Genomic DNA, 15,163 nt, shown 5'->3' on the forward strand with positions numbered 1-15,163 from the left:
TAGCATCTCTAAGATGGCAACCAAAAAAGACTCGGCTGCAAGACGCCTTGAATAGGGCAGTGGAGTGAGGTAGGAAAAGGCATGGACTTCGGAGCCATACTGACCAGGGTTCAAGTCCACAGAATCACCAACTGTATGACCTTGCACTGGTTGCTTAACTTCTCTGAGCCTTAGTTTTCTCACCTGTAAGATGTGATGCTAAAACTAGAACTTAACCTCCTAAGGTTGTAGTGACAATGAAATGAGAGAATGCACGTGCCCAGTGGTGCTCAGTAAATCATTGTGGGGTTGAGCAGTGGATGAAGAAATGGCTTAATTGCTCTGCGCATGGGTTTGCAGCAATATTGTGCAGTCCCCTCCTGGGCCATGTGCATCACACAGTTTTGTCTGCCTTTACTGAGCAACAATCTAATTTTTGTTAGCCACGCCTGTGAGATCAGTCAGAGTCTCTGCCCACAGAGCATAGTGAGCCACCCTGGTTCCAGCTGGAGCTGGGAAACCTGCAGCTTCTACAGCCCCAGAGGTCTCGTGCTAGAGAAGCATATATTTAATGTCAGCTTTCCCAAATGCTTCCAAGAGTGCAAGGACCACTCAGACCTCTGTGGCCGCAGGAAATAAGTTACTGTCCTGGGCTAAGATGCACCAGTGTTGGCTGTTGTAAGACCCACTTGACTCGGCCATCCTGTGTCCAGATTTGGTGATGGGGTGTTGTTTAGGGGCGAGGTCCCTGCCTCACCCTCTGCAACCCCAGGACAGGGCTGGTATTGGTCTTCCTGCTTTGTGGAGTTCTGCAGCGCTGTGGTAGTTCAGTTTCCTCACCTACTGGTTCTGGCGAGGAGACCAGCGGGCAGAGGAGTGGTGCCTGTGTGGGTGGTAGGATGCTCTTGCTGTAAGGTTGGTATCAGATGCACCCAACGCCCTTTTGTCAGTGCCTCTGTACTCTCCCTTAGTGTGGACTTCTAGGACCTGATTTGCTGTGGTTGCCCTGCACATAAAGCACCCCCAGGCTCCTGGGAGGACCCCCAGTATGGGTGGCAGTAGTGGCCACAGCACTGGCTCAGCCTTGTGGGATTTTCTGACAACCTCTGCAGGATGTATGCAGGACAGAGAGAGACCCTGGGTCTCTGCTCTTCCCTTTCTGTGATTCTGATTGTTATGGCTCATAATACTCAGTGACTAATGTTTTCTGAGGGTTTGCCATGCACTAGGCACTCTGCTAAGGCCTTCCTGGGCATGGTCCCATGTGCTCCTCCTTGAAAGCCATGGAGTTCAGAGTGTTGGGTTCAAGTGCTGGTGCTGGCACTCACTAACCTGGTGGTCTCGGGCACAACACTTAACCACTGTGCCTCAGTTTCCTAGCCTGTGAAAGAGTGATGACTTACAGTATCTGTATTACAGGGTGGTTGTGAGGACTTTAGCCAAGTTCCTGGCTCAGAGTAAGTGCAGTTACTAATTATTATCCCATTTTGCAGATCAGGAAACTGAGGCTTAGAGAGGCTAAATGTCCTGCCAGTGTCACTTTGTTCATAAGTAGAAGAGCTACGATTTGAACCAAGCTCTTGAGCACCACCTTACTGTGCCTCAATTTGGAAAAATACATGTGGGGAGCATTTGGCCAGCTTCGGAAGTGGCATTCTCAACTTTCCTCAGAGCCCCAGTGAAAGGAGATCCTTCTCTAAGTAACCGAACTGGCCTCTGGGAGCTCTCATAATCCCACAGCAGTGGCAATAGCTGACCCGTGACACACATATCACAGGAGGAGAAGGGAGGGATCACTGAAGAATTTCTGTTTGGAAATGTTATCTAACATGCGCTTTCAAGGGACTGGGAATGTGGAGCCTGCGCTGTCCCCCTTGCCGGGTGCCTGGTCCCAGGAAGCCTCAGCCTCCCCTACTTCCCGCCCAGGCCACTTACAGCCTGATGGAGACCTGGGGTCCTGTCCAGTGCTAGGGGGACCACACGTCCTCGGACACACCGGGAAACCAGGGCAGCACTTTGCGCCGAGTCACAGCGGCAGGAAGCTCTGCCTGATGTGTCCCTCCTGGCTCTGGACCCCGGGCTCCGCTCCTCCCCAGCTGAGGGTGTGAGCGAGGCTGCTCAACTCCGGGGAACTTTCTGAACAAGGGCTCCCGGCTCCCGGCTCCCAGGGCAGCATTTGCTTTTGCTTTTGCCTCGGTATACTCTCCAGCCAGGGTAGGTAGGAACCCAAAACTTCAAAACAACTTCCCAAGTCCTCAGGCTACCCTTGCCATCAGCAACTCGGGTCCGCTGGCCCCTCAAGCACACCCCTCCACACAAGCTCCCGCTCCCGCACACACCCCAGCTGCTGAGCCATGCCCCGGAGCCGCCTGCCCTCACCCCAGAGGCTCTTTGTCTGAAGGAGAGTGGGGCTTACTGATGAAGTCCTTGAAACCCCAGCCCATGACCTCATGCCCCTAGAATGCCACTCTCTGCCCAGGTGTCCACAGATCCCACCCCAGCAGATGCCTTGTTGGGCTCCAAGTGAGAGCAGGAGTGCCCCGCTCTGGGGTCCAGCTGCGTGCTTCCCCCGCCCGCTCCAGCTGGAGGGGTCAGGGTTCTTGAACCCAGAGACCCGGGGCCAGCTGCTGCCTCTCACCCCATCCTGCGGTGCCACAGAGCTGGCCTCTTACCTCTTCCCTCCTGCCTTGGTCCCAGGGCAGCTCCTCACATGCTTCACCTCGGCCGTCAGTGGGGCAGCCTGGCCATGGCCTCCTGGAGGGGTCCCCGAGTCACAGGCCGGACCGGCGGCCAAGCAGTCCTGCCTCACTGGCCTCTGCTCGCTCAGCTCTGCCTCTGCAGCAGGGCTCCGGCCGGGGATGGGGTGGGGGCTGGCCGGGGGTCCTGCCAGGCCGCTCACAACCTGCCTTCTCTCACGGGAGCCGGCAGCTGCCTCAGTGCCATGCTCTGCAGGTCCGGAATGCAGGCAGCATTGCTCAGGGCTCGGGGTCCATCCTCAGGCCGTCTGCGGCAGCCTCATTTGAACTCCCAACTCCTTTGTGGAGCCTTTACATGCCGCTGGAGGAAACTGTGAGCACAGCCTGACCCTGGTTGGCTGCAGGCACTTCTCTCCACCCACCAGTGCAAGAGGATCCCCCAGGCCCCAGAAAGGCTCCGGGCCTCCCCTCAGCCCCAGACAGAGGCGGGCCGCCCGGTGATGTCACACTAGCTCCAGCCCCAGCTGGCCTGGCCCCTCCCGCCCCAGCCGGCTTTGGCGGCCTCGGCCAGCCCCCTCCTTCCTTGGCACGAGCAGCCTGGCCAGCTCTGCTCCCTGGCCCAACCTCTCCCAAAAGCCGGGGCAGCCCCTGGTGCGCTCTGCTAAAGCAGAGAACTTCCCCACTGACTCAGGTAATGGGTTTAAATCTGCTCCAGCTGTGCAGGCAGCGAGCGGGCATGTGGGCAGCAGGGAGCCGGGTCCTCCCCCTGGGTGGCTCCCTCACCCAGGCACTGCCCCACCGAGCCCCAGGTGGGCAGGAATGGCAGCCCACACAGATGGCCTCTCCCCATCAGCTGCCCTTCTTAGAGGCTTCACTCTCACCTTTAAACCCTGAGGGAGGGAGCCCAAGGCTGTCTGCACAGAAGCCAGAAGGATCTGTGCTGTGAAAGTTAGGGAGAGACAGTGGCTTAGGACAGTGGAAATACCACAGGCTAGGGGTGAGGGCAGCCTTGGGGAACCACTCCATCACTTCCCACTTGAATGGCCTTGACTGACTTCGTCTCTCAGACATCCCTCTCATGTATCAGTAAATGAACTAAGACGAGTAATCTACCTCCAAGGGCTGCAGTGAGGATTCAGTGAGGTCACACAGGGAAGGGCTTGGCACAGGGCATGGATGCCTTAGTGGACTGGACTCAGGACTCTGGTGTTGAGCGGGCCAGGGCTTGCTCTCCCAGAACTTCCGCTGTGGCCTCCCATCCGGCTCTTCGAGGAACACATACTGGGAGTCCATCAGCATCCTCAGCCCAGAGTCTGTCACCGAGTTAGAGCTTGTGAATGTTTGTAGAATCAGAGCAAGAGAGGAAACAGCACTGGACCCCAGAGTGAGCAGTGCTACAGACTGGTCATCACGGGAAGGCAGAGGACGGAGGGCCAGGCCGGCTGGGCGGGAGGAGGTGAGTACGGGGAAGGGAGCCGCTGGACGCAAGGTCGTCCCTCTGCCTGGACGACAGCCGTGTGCAATACTGGTGGTAACTCTTTCCTTTCAGAAAAAATTTTAGCGATGATTGTGGTAGTGGCGATGATGACTGAGTACAAATTGGGAGAGAAAGTTTAATGGGGTTCTCCACACCCCAGGCACAGCATATCATGTTTCTAATTCTGGGGCAAACAGGCCCACCATGGCCCTCTAGCCCTCAGGGTCTCCACTCCTGTCTTTGCAGGGAGCAAATTTTCTTGCCTCAGCTTCTCCAGAGGGCCTGGAGGGTCCTGGTGGTGCTGTGGTGGAGCTGTGGAGGGAGGCATGGTGTGCTGGGGTCCCAAGATCAACAGAAGCACAGAGAATGGGCCTGAATTCTTATCCCTGAGCCTTGCCCTTGACAGCCTGGATGCAGTCATGTTCCCTTCTTTCCCTTCCTCCCCCTCCTCCTCTCTCTCTGTCTCTCTTCTCCAGGATGTGTTTGTTGGGAACCTGCTCTGAGTCAGCACCAGGAAGCCAAAGTCCCTGTCCTCACAGAGCTCACAGGCAGGAGAGGAGACAGACGGACAGACTAGGGTGCACACAAAGTGCTAGGCACGGAGAGTATCTAAGCAGGAGGCCTGGTTAAGCAGTCAGGACAGGCTCCCTGATGAAGTGTTGCTTCAGCTGAAGCCTGAAGGCTGGCACGAGTTAGCAGCTGGTGAGGCCGGAGGGAGGCTGGCCTGGGTAGAGAGGGTAGTGTGGAAAGTTCAAAGATGGCCCCAACAATATCTCCCCATCCACAATGCCATGCACAGGCCTCGTGTACTGTAGGTCCCAGCTGGCAGGCAGTGTCACCCCCAGACATGTGAGGAAAGAGGCCCCTGGTCAATGAGTCATCCTTCCCGTGGAGACCCCAGACATCAGGGAGAAGAGAAACCATTCAGCTGTTCCGTATCTGCTTTCCTGACCCACAGCATCCACGAGGGTAAGAAAATGGTTATTTTAGGCCACAAAGTTTTGGTGGTAATTTGTAACACTGCAGTGGTAATGGGAGCAGACCCTGAGGCAGGGAGAATTGAAAGGAATTCTGAGGAGCCTAGAGGACTGCGGTCTGGGGCGAGAAGGGGAGTGTGGCGGGTGATGAGGCCTTGTCAGAGGTGGGACTTTATCCCAAGGACAGTCAGGAACCACTGAAAGGTTCTGAGTAAGACAGGGTTCTGGCTTGCTTTTATTTTTAAAAGGCCACACTAGTGTGGGGTGCAGACTGGATTGATGGGTGCTGCCGTCGAGGCATCGGAGCTGCTGGGAGCTGGCGCCAGCCGTCCTGGTGAGAGAGGCAGTGGAGTGGTGGGGCTCACTGGGGCAGGAGGAACTCCCGGGACTTTCCCTCCCTTGGCAAACAGGTGCCGCCCAAGTCCCCTGAACACTGAAACAAACATGCTTCCATAATCAAAGTTCCTGGGATCCCACCAAGCGCTGTATTGTTTTGGTTTTAGAATTGCCACTTGGTTCATTTTTATGGGTCCCATTTTCTTCTGAGATTCTCTATCTACTCTTTCATTCTATCCTTCATTTCCTGAAAACCCTTTGCATATTTATAACAGCCATTTTAACGTCCTTGTTTACTAATTCCAACATCTGGGTCATTAGTGGGTCTGATTTTATTGACTATTATTTCTCTTGCTCATGGGTCCCATCTTCTTGCTTCTTCACATGCCTATAATTTTTAAATTGTATACTGGACATTTTGGATGATACACTGAAAAAAACTCTGTATTTTACTGTCTTCCTCTAAGAACGTTGTGTTTTGTTCTGGCAGGCAGTTACATTACTGGCATATTCCCTTGATCTTGTGGAGGCTTGGTTTGTAGGTTTTGTTCAGATATGTTTATTTTGGTTTTGCCCATAATCCTAGAGTATAACCATTATTCCTGGATTTACTTGTAAGGCATGGCCTTTCTGGGATTAAATTGAGAACCTTAAGTGCTTGCTAAGCCCCTTTAACTTGGCAGGACTTGAACTCCAAACTCCACCTTCCAGGTGGCTGCTGAACTTTCTGCCTCCCTACTGCTTTCTTTTGGGCTCCTGGGAGTCTTCTCTTTACATAGACACAATTTAGGGTTAACTAATGATTTAAGGGGAATTTGTGTAGTAATTTTGGAGCTCCTCTTTCTGTGGCTCTCTCCTTTCTAGCATTTCCCCCTTCCGTTTCCATCCTCAAGGTCCAACTGCTTTCTCTTCTTCCCGGCCAGTAATGCTGCTGCCTTCTGTTTTATCATCCTGTGTATCACCATGACCTGGGAAGTGCCCCGGTGTACTTCACATCTTTCAAGGATCACGTCTCCGCCAGCTGCTATTGCTTTGAGTTGTTCTCACGTGCTTTCAAGCCGTTCTCTTTTATTTATTGTCCAGCTTTTATCGTTACCGACCAGAGGGTTAGTTCAATACAGTCTACTTCTCCTTTTCAGGAACTGGACCTCTCCACATCCCAATTGAATTTGTCTTCCCACCCAAATCCTCTGTACTCCTGCTTTTGCTGGTGCCCTACCATAAACCTAGCCACCTTGTTGGTGGTTCTTAGTTTAGTTGTCTGCCCTCCCTGTTCTCGGTCATAGTCTGTTGGGAAATACTAGCAAATCCCCAAAATTCATAGATTGGTTCAGCTCAGTGTACCCATCAGTGTACCCACCTGGGCACCAGAAGATGGAAGAAATGTGTGCTCCCCGCAAGCCTTGTTGGAGCACCTTCTGTCGCTCCCTGTGATGTGCTGGGCGTCAAGCTCAACATTTTCTACGTATTTTTTTTACTTCTCCTCCCAAAACCCCCTGAAAGAAGTACTGCTATTCTGTTCTCCTCTGGAGAGGAGTGAGGCTTGGCAGAGAGAAGTTCCTTGCTCCAGGCCACACTGCTAGGAAGCAGGGGGACAGTGACTAAGACTTATTTCAAAGGTAGCACAAAGACTATTGTGTTGTCCTGAAAACAAATAGCATTTCTTCCATTCTAACTTTTTTTTAAAACTCTTTTTCTTGTTTTGAGTTCTCTGAAGTCAGGCTGCATCTTAAAGCATGTCAGGGTTTAATTGGCAGCACTTTTTCTTTTTCACTAGAACATGACACATTTAAGGTTGGTGACTTCTCCGATTCAAGGAAGTGTGGCAGTTTTTTTAGTGATCAAGGCTGCAGTGAGGTTGACCCATGGGTGAGGGACAAAAAGGCAGGGCCCCTCCTGTCCTGGTCAGCTGTCTTGAAAAGGCTTAGGGGAGCGTCCAAGCATTGGAAAGCTGTGGAACTTCCCAAAAGCCTCCATCCATCCAGATTTAATAAAACAGCTGCCTCTGAGCTGAGAGTGAGCCAGCTGGTCCCCTCCTCTCCTGGAGGTGTTGTGGCTGGGTCCTGTGACTTGCTGCCTCCTGCCTGACAGGGGAGCCACGTGCTCCCTGGCTCTGGTGAGAGGTTAGGAGACTTTGTTTATGGGAAGATTCTAAGGCAGGGCTACTAGATATCCTGTTCTGCCCAGTGTCACAGAGGATGTCCAGGCACACAGAAAGCCCTTTGAGGACACTGTGTCTGTTAAGTACTTGACATGTCTTTCCAAACGTCAGAACAGGGCTCATTCTCTGTTACAAAGCAGCTTAGAGAGCCTGCTGTGAGCCTGTGTGTGTCCCATTTCATTCCTGACTTCCCAGCCCACCTGCCAGGGCACAGAGTCAGGGCAGCACCTCGCCTCAAGCCCTGACATCACCTAACAGTCACACGTTTGCTCTTCAGTCAACAGATATTTATTGAGCCCCATCTAAGCACCAAGTGTGGGCTCCAGGTTAATCTGCCCAAAGCCAATTTGCTGAGACCTTAGTTGACTGGGTTTCATTTTATCTTCATAACAGGACTCTAAGGAATGTTCTCTTGGTCCATCCCTGCGGCTGATGTTCTCCCTTCCCCAAGAAGGGAGAACAAGGAACAGAGAGAGGGGAGATTTAATTTCAGTTTGCTGGTTCTCTTTGTAGCTTCATAACAAAAACTTCCCAGCAAATTTCCAAAGCTGTTTAAAATCATCCCCATCCTATATAAAAAGTTTTAAAACTGTGGCTTCTGGAACATTGTCTGTGTCAGAAAGAACCTTTGTCTCAAACAGGAGGTGAGGGGCCAGAGGCAGTTTTACGGCCAGTGGGGGAGGACCCCAAGCCCCTTACAGACGGACACCTGCTGAAATCCTCGTCCCGCAGAGCGGCTGGGCTGTTGCTGATGTTGCTTGTCTTTCCTGGGGCCCAGTGAGACACCTGAAAGATAGATGAGCATTTCTGGCAAGAGACTGATGGACTGAGCTTCCCAGGCACAAGGCCATGGTGCGGTCACCAGGCAGAGGAGCTGGTGCCGGCAGGGAGATGGGCCGGTGTCATCAGAGAGATCCGAGGCTGAGCCTGGGACTGCCTTGCTCTGGGCTCTGTCCTGAGCATCTCACTCGAGACCTAGCAGGTGGAAGCCCACGAGAGATGTCTGTGGAATGACTGCATGGGAAAGCTAGCATTCTAAAGGTCTCCCTATGTGGCACATCCAGGGTTTCTGACTGTGTCTTCAGGGTGAAGGCAGCAAGGAGTGCCATTTGGGAGTGTGGCTAGGAGGAGAGGGGGCAGGAGACCCGGGGAAGGAAGGACAGCTGCCCTAATGTGGTGAGGCTCTGTCTAGACCAGTGACGGGCTGCCCCAGGCCTGTCCCAGGCTGGCTCTGGGGGCCCCAAGTGACTTCTCCCTCCACTCACCTGGCTCCCAGGGGCCCCCATCTCAGCCCTGCCCTCCCCGCTTCTCCACTGCTCCATCAGCCAGGCAGGTGCAGGAGGAAAGGCAGTACCTGTGATGGGCCTTTCGAGGCAGTCCTGTCAGGTGTGGATGGGGCAGCAGAGGGGCATCCGCTCACATTCCTAGCAAGTGCAAGTGGGTGATGGTGGTGTTCCCAGCATGAGTCCCTCTCCCCCCGCATGGCAGCACCAATTTGCAAAGTTCTGGCATTTGTTAATCACCCTAGAGTCTCACGGCAGGCCTGAGGGTGGGGAGGGCTGCAGCTACTCCACTTTGTAGATGAGAAACATGAGCCTGAAAATATGGTCATTATTAGGTCATTTATTAAGTGTAGACTATGTGTGGAGCGTTGTGCCCATCCTTTCGCTGGCCTTATCTCCCCAAATCTTCACAGGGTCTCTGTGAGGGCGGTGCTCCAGGCAGGGCCTGGTGACTCCTCGTGCCCTGCCTGGGCACTTTGTCTCTGTGAGCTCCTTCCCCCATTAAAAGTATTAAAACTCATCTTCTGTGACTCCATCAGTCTAAGGACAAATATGTTAACATCATACATTAAAGCATTTTCTGACCTAAAGTGTCACTTTTTACTCTCATTTTAAAAGAAACTAGACCATTTTCGTGAGCCCCTAATAGTATCATGAGCCCCAAATACTGCGCCTGCTCTGCGGGATGGATGGCGGCCCTGACTGCGAGTCCACTCTCCCTCCTACGCAAATCTGGAACCCAAAATGGCTTTTTTAAAAAAGCCTTTTTTAGAAGTTTGGCACAAATTCATTTGGTGGTAAAATCCGACTTGAATTGAATTGACGTGAGGTTCTGTGTAGTGTCTGGACTGCTTAACGTCACCCCCACGTGTTTACCGGGGCTGCCCGCCTCCACCGGGCAACGCGGCCGCGCACCCCCTCCCCGCCCCCGCCCCAGTGGACTCATTTGCTTGTAGATCCGCTCTCCTCTCCTGGACCGGAGTTCCTTGAGAATGGGACCGTGTTGTGTTCATCTCTATGGATACGGATATTAATCATTTCTCTTTAAATCCATCATTTCCTCTTTCTCAATGAACCCACAGGGAACTGCCGTTTACAAATTTCTCTCTAGCTGGGATCCAAACCAATTATCCATCGCCTGGCAGGGGCGGGGTGGGGGGCGTCTCTGGATTTGCTTTGCATGAGCAGATATGAGGAGGAGGTTTGCGCTCAGGTCCCTGGAAGCAGACAAGGGGCACAACTTCATGGAAAAAAATAATGGAGACAACACGAATTGAGCATGTATTGGGTGCCAGGCGCAGTACTAAAGGTTAATATGAATTGGCTTATTTATACCCATAACAACTCCATGTGGCAAGAACCATCATTTTCCTCCTTTTAGAGCTAAGGAAAATAAAGTTTGGAGAGATTAAGTAGCTTGCCCAAGGGCATAGAGCTATGAAGTGATGGAGCAAAGATTCAGACCCAGGCACATGAACTTCTGAGCATGATTTCACCCCTGGTGCCACCATGATGGTATGGTGCCTAACTCCGGCCTGGCTCCCAGAGAGTGGCCTGAGCTCAGGACAGTGGGAGCTCTCGACAGAGGCTGGAGGAGCTGTTTTCACTGCACTCGTGGTGAGACCTGGGGCTCAAGCAGTGCTGAGCGGTGAGACTGGGGGCCAGGTGATAAAGTGCCACAGAGCACAGCAAAGGGCCAGCCCACCACTCAGTTATTCCACATGTTTCTGCTGCCAGGCACTGAGGACACAGCACAGACACAGCCCCTAGCTTTTGGAGTGTGTCTCCTCGAGGAGGCAGGCAATGAAGAGATGAGATAATTTCCAAGGCTGATGAAACCAGTTAGTGGAACAGGGAACGACAGGGGTGGGAAGGATGCTGTTTTAAACAGTGCGCTCAGGAAAGGCTTCTAGGAGGAAGGGTCCCATGAACCGAGGACTGGAAGGAGGCAGCCATGCAAAGGAACGGCATGTGCAAAGGCCATGGGGTGGAGATGAGCTTGGGCCACCCGAGGATTGAAAGGCCAGTGTGGCCAAGCAGAGGTGACAAGCAGGAGAGTGGAGGGAGGTGAAGTGAGAGAGGCAGGCCAGGGCAGGTCCTGCAGGCCAGGTGAGGCCTTAGGCTTAGATTCAGAGTGCGGTGGAGGCCTCTGGAGGGTTGTAGACAGGAAAGTGATGTGCACAGCTCTGCATTTTCTCAGTTTCTCTCCTGGTGCTGGGTGGAGAGTGGTCCAAGGGAAATGAGAATGGAGCTGAGAACACTGTTAGGAGACTCAAGGGACTGTCTAGGTGGGAAGCAAGGGGACTGGCACCAGGGCAGTGTCATGGAGACAGTGACCAGTGGTTGGATTCAGGATAGGTTTTGGACAAATAGCTGACAAGAACCCGGCACAACTGATAAGGTGAGAAGCAAACCACGCTGTTTAGCACCTTAAAGATTTGCCACTTAGGAGCCTAGAAATAGAGTTCTGGGGACGAGGTAGTGACCCACAGTCAGGATTGCCATGTCCTGTTGGGCAGTGCACACCCTGCACAGCTGTACATGGCAGCCCTGACCACAGCTGGTGCTGACAGTTGGGTAGTGTTGGGCACCATACTCTAGGAGTGTATGGAAATACATGCCAATAGGGAGCTGGAGAGAGGGGACCCCACCCCTGACACTAACAGAAATAAGTGGGGGAGACTTGGGAGTGAGGTTGAGGTATGCAGATGTGTTGGTATCTACATTTTTGAATTGCTGTTCACATGATCCTGTGTGTCTCCTCAGGCTGCACTGGACCGGAGAAGTCCATTTACTTACCCTACTCCTTGAACTAATTAGTTTTCATCGTTGAGGTAGCCCCTGAGATGGATGCTCAGGTTAACATCTGGAGAAACATGACGGCTCAGGGTCTCCTTGGGCTTGCTGGAAATCATTTCCAGCAAAGATTTGTAGCTCTGCTGCCCCAAACCTAGAACGGGGTACTTTGTAGCAGGCCCTGTCAGGGAGAGGCAAGAACTTGAAAACAGCTGTGGCCCTTGAAAACCAGAATGTGTTGTTTCTGCATCTTCCCAGGTTTAGAACTCTCAGACCCGTCCCAGGTACTCTGACCAGTAGGTCAGGGGTACTCACGCAGGCCCTGTAGGGAGTGGGGGCAGCTGGTGCAGGAGACTTACTTCAGCTCCTCCGGTGTCCACACCACCCCCTGCCCTCCCTCCCACCCTCTCTGAGCTGGGCCAGATAAATCTCAGCTCTGAGGCTGAAACCCGGGTGGGCAAGGGTCAGGTTTCCCCTGTGCTGGTTATTCTCCAGTTGCTGCCCCAGATCCGCTCTGTGGCACCCTGCCCTGTGTCCAGAGGCCAACCTGTGTGGATTGCCCAGTGGACCCCCTTGCCTTCTGGCTTCCGGTTGGGTTTGGCCAATGGCAGGAGTTGGCAGGAGACAAGAAGGTGGGAAGAAGGTGAGGCCAGGCAGATCGCCAGCTTCCTCCCTGCTGGACCATGGCCGTCCTGGTGGTGTAAGGGGAGGCAGCCAGGCCTGGGTTTGAATTCTACCTGTAATTAACCATGTGACTTCTGAAATGTATCTCTGCATCTCAGTGTTCTTCATTTTAAAAATGTGGATAGTAATACCACCTTCCCAGGATGGCGGGGAGGGGTACATGAATCAGTGTGAGTGCAGATGGCCTAGATACTGGGTCCTCTGAAGGTCACTGGTCATTTTGTATCTCTCCAGGTGGCCTCCTTTAGTTTTCCCTCTGTGGTTTGTGTGTCTGTCAGTCCCAGAACCACTCCTGCAGAGCCTCACTACCGACAATCCGTTAGTCAGGGAAGTGCTTCCCTGCCCCTGCCTTGATCTGCCGCCTGTATGTGAAGTCTCCTTAACCAAGGAAAACAATACTTTTATCACGGTGGGAAGCAGGCTTATGGAAAGTGCACACATACACATCCAAATGTGGTTTGTAACATTTATTGAGTGCTTGTTGTTCCTCACAATAACCCCATGAGATAGGTTCCTTTATTATTACCCAATTTTCAGACGCAGAAACTGAGGCTTAAGAAGTCACTTGGCTTGTCCAGGGTCAGATGTGAGTAGGTGGTGGGCTGGTGTTGAACTTGGGCAATCTGGCACCAGGAGGGGCCTGGCCTCCTAGGCCCTGGTCACCTGCCTCTGTCGTGGGGAAGCCTCAGCTCTCCAGGCTCTAGGAACCAAGTCATTTTAGATAATCAAGGTGACCAGAAAGCTACCCAGGTTCTCTCTTAGAACATCCAGTGCTTTAAAATCTTTTTCCATTCTCTTTAAGCTTTTCACACAGACCCACACAGACACACACACACACACACGCCCACGTGCACTAGCTCCTGAAAATCTTGGCTAATCGCAGTACTGACCTCTCCTTGGTGACTCAGTCGTCTTGAATGGACTAACTTTACTGCCTGCAAGCTCCAGGCAGCTGTGTTTGTTGTTACTTTGCTAGCTCTTCTTTCCATGGCAGCAGTCACCTTCCCTTCCTGGCCTCCCACCCCTCTCCTGATTCGTTGCCTCTCACCAGCTGAGATCCCTGAAATCTGATAGAATTATTTCCACATAAGAGTAGCTGGGCACCCCACCAGTGTAAAGGGCTCTCCTGTGAGTCAAGTACACGAGAGTCAGTGCAGAGGCCTTCGGGACTTACAGGTCTGTGCTCTTACAAAATACCTGCCGTCTGCTGCACACTCACTGTGCGCCTGGCCGGGCGGGAGGCCTTTCATGTGGATTTTTTTCATTGAAACCTCAAAAACAGAACCTTCCAAGAGAGATTCTATCTACTGCCTTCCATTTTAAGTGATGAAGTAGCTCAGGCACGGAAAGGTTAGGGAGTCTACCCACTGCTGCACCGCCCGTAAGGGGCAAACCCAGGCTCTGGATCTGGGCCTGTCTGAATCCAAAGTCCACAACCGTAATAGGGTTTACGCAGCCACGTGAGGATGGGCAAGTTGGGGAAGCTCCAGCCCGCATCTCTTCACTTGGAGGATAATGCTGTTTGTTCCCAGGGTTAGTATGAAGGTGTCACGTGCTCTGTGCACAGTAGGAACTCTATGTGCATTGGGCCCCCTGTGCTCATTATTCCTGCCCATCCTGGATCTGAGGTTCTCAAGCTCTAGCAACTTTGGAATCACCTGAGGGCTCATTAAAACACAGTTTGCTAGGTCCCACCCCAGAGATTCTGATTCTATAGGTCTGGAGTAGGGCCTGAGAATTTGCATTTTTAAAAAGTTCCCACGAAGCTGTGCTGTGGGATCCATTGCTCAAGACAGATGGGTTTGCCGAGCAGGTGAGTCCGGGTGGCCTTGCTTCTGACGGCTGTTCCCCCTGTGCAGGTGCTGGTTGGGTATCAAGCAGGGAAAGCGTGTTTTGGTTTCTCGCAGTCTTTTCCTGGGAGCTGGCTTGATGCTTTTAGTCCCACCCTTCTGCTTCTCCACCAAAATGCCTGAGTGTCACCAACCTGGGGAAGTGTAGTGTTTAAGCAGCATGGCAATGTCTGGACTCTGAAACAAGGTTCATTCAACCAGTTTTATTAACATGCCCCTGATTTCCAATTGCTTTCCTGTTTCAGAATAGGAAATAAAAGGCACATGAAAAAGATAATAAATCATCTTGCAGGAATTACTTCTATAAATTATCTAACCCCCTTCCCCCCTCAAAAAACCCTTTTGAAGCATCACTCGGGCCAGATACACTTTCCTTCACAACTGGAATTTTAGATTTATTTATATGCTGGTGTGATTGGTGTTCTCCTCTCCCCTAGCAGGCTGTAAGGGTGGGGTGGTCACCTTGCCACCTCTGGGTCTCCAGTGCCCAGCCCAGGGCCTGGCACACAGCAGCAGGTGCTCAGCTGGCATTGCTGTTGGATAGAAAAGTGACAGGCTTGGTGGCACAGTTGTGGGTGCTAGAGTCAGAGGGACATAGATTGGAGCTGAAGGCCTGCCCTTCCAAGCTGAATGGCCTTGAGCAAGTAACTTCTTTTTTTGTGCCTTTGTTACCCTCTTTGTAAATTGGGAATAATAAAAATAATACCCATACTTCATAGGGTTGTCATGAGAACTAAATGACATAAGGTATCCAAGGTGCCTGCCATGTAATAAGTGCTTTATTTTTTCTTCATCATTATCATCATCCTGCCATGTAGGCCAGTGTACTGGTATAGAGTGTGGGCTCTGAAACCCAACTTCCAGGTTCAAATCCTGGCTCCACCACTTACTAGCCATGTGGCCTTGAATGATTCAAGTCACCTC

At 52.3% G+C, this 15,163-nt stretch overlaps 2 protein-coding genes across 9 annotated transcripts in view; one reads left to right on the forward strand and one right to left on the reverse strand.

The window, feature by feature from the left end:
* The window catches only part of ANGPTL2 (angiopoietin like 2), a 33,955-nt gene extending 30,805 nt beyond the window's left edge, over positions 1-3,150 (reverse strand). Inside the window, exon 1 of the mRNA XM_006205499.4 lies at positions 2,652-3,150. The gene's annotated coding sequence lies outside the window, so the exon portion shown is untranslated. The remainder of the gene's footprint in view (positions 1-2,651) is intronic.
* Positions 1-15,163, forward strand: part of RALGPS1 (Ral GEF with PH domain and SH3 binding motif 1) — a 262,271-nt gene that overhangs the window by 167,410 nt on the left and 79,698 nt on the right. The window lies entirely within an intron of this gene.

The sequence above is a fragment of the Vicugna pacos genome, chromosome 4, assembly GCF_048564905.1.
Source record: "Vicugna pacos chromosome 4, VicPac4, whole genome shotgun sequence".
NCBI lineage: Eukaryota > Metazoa > Chordata > Mammalia > Artiodactyla > Camelidae > Vicugna > Vicugna pacos.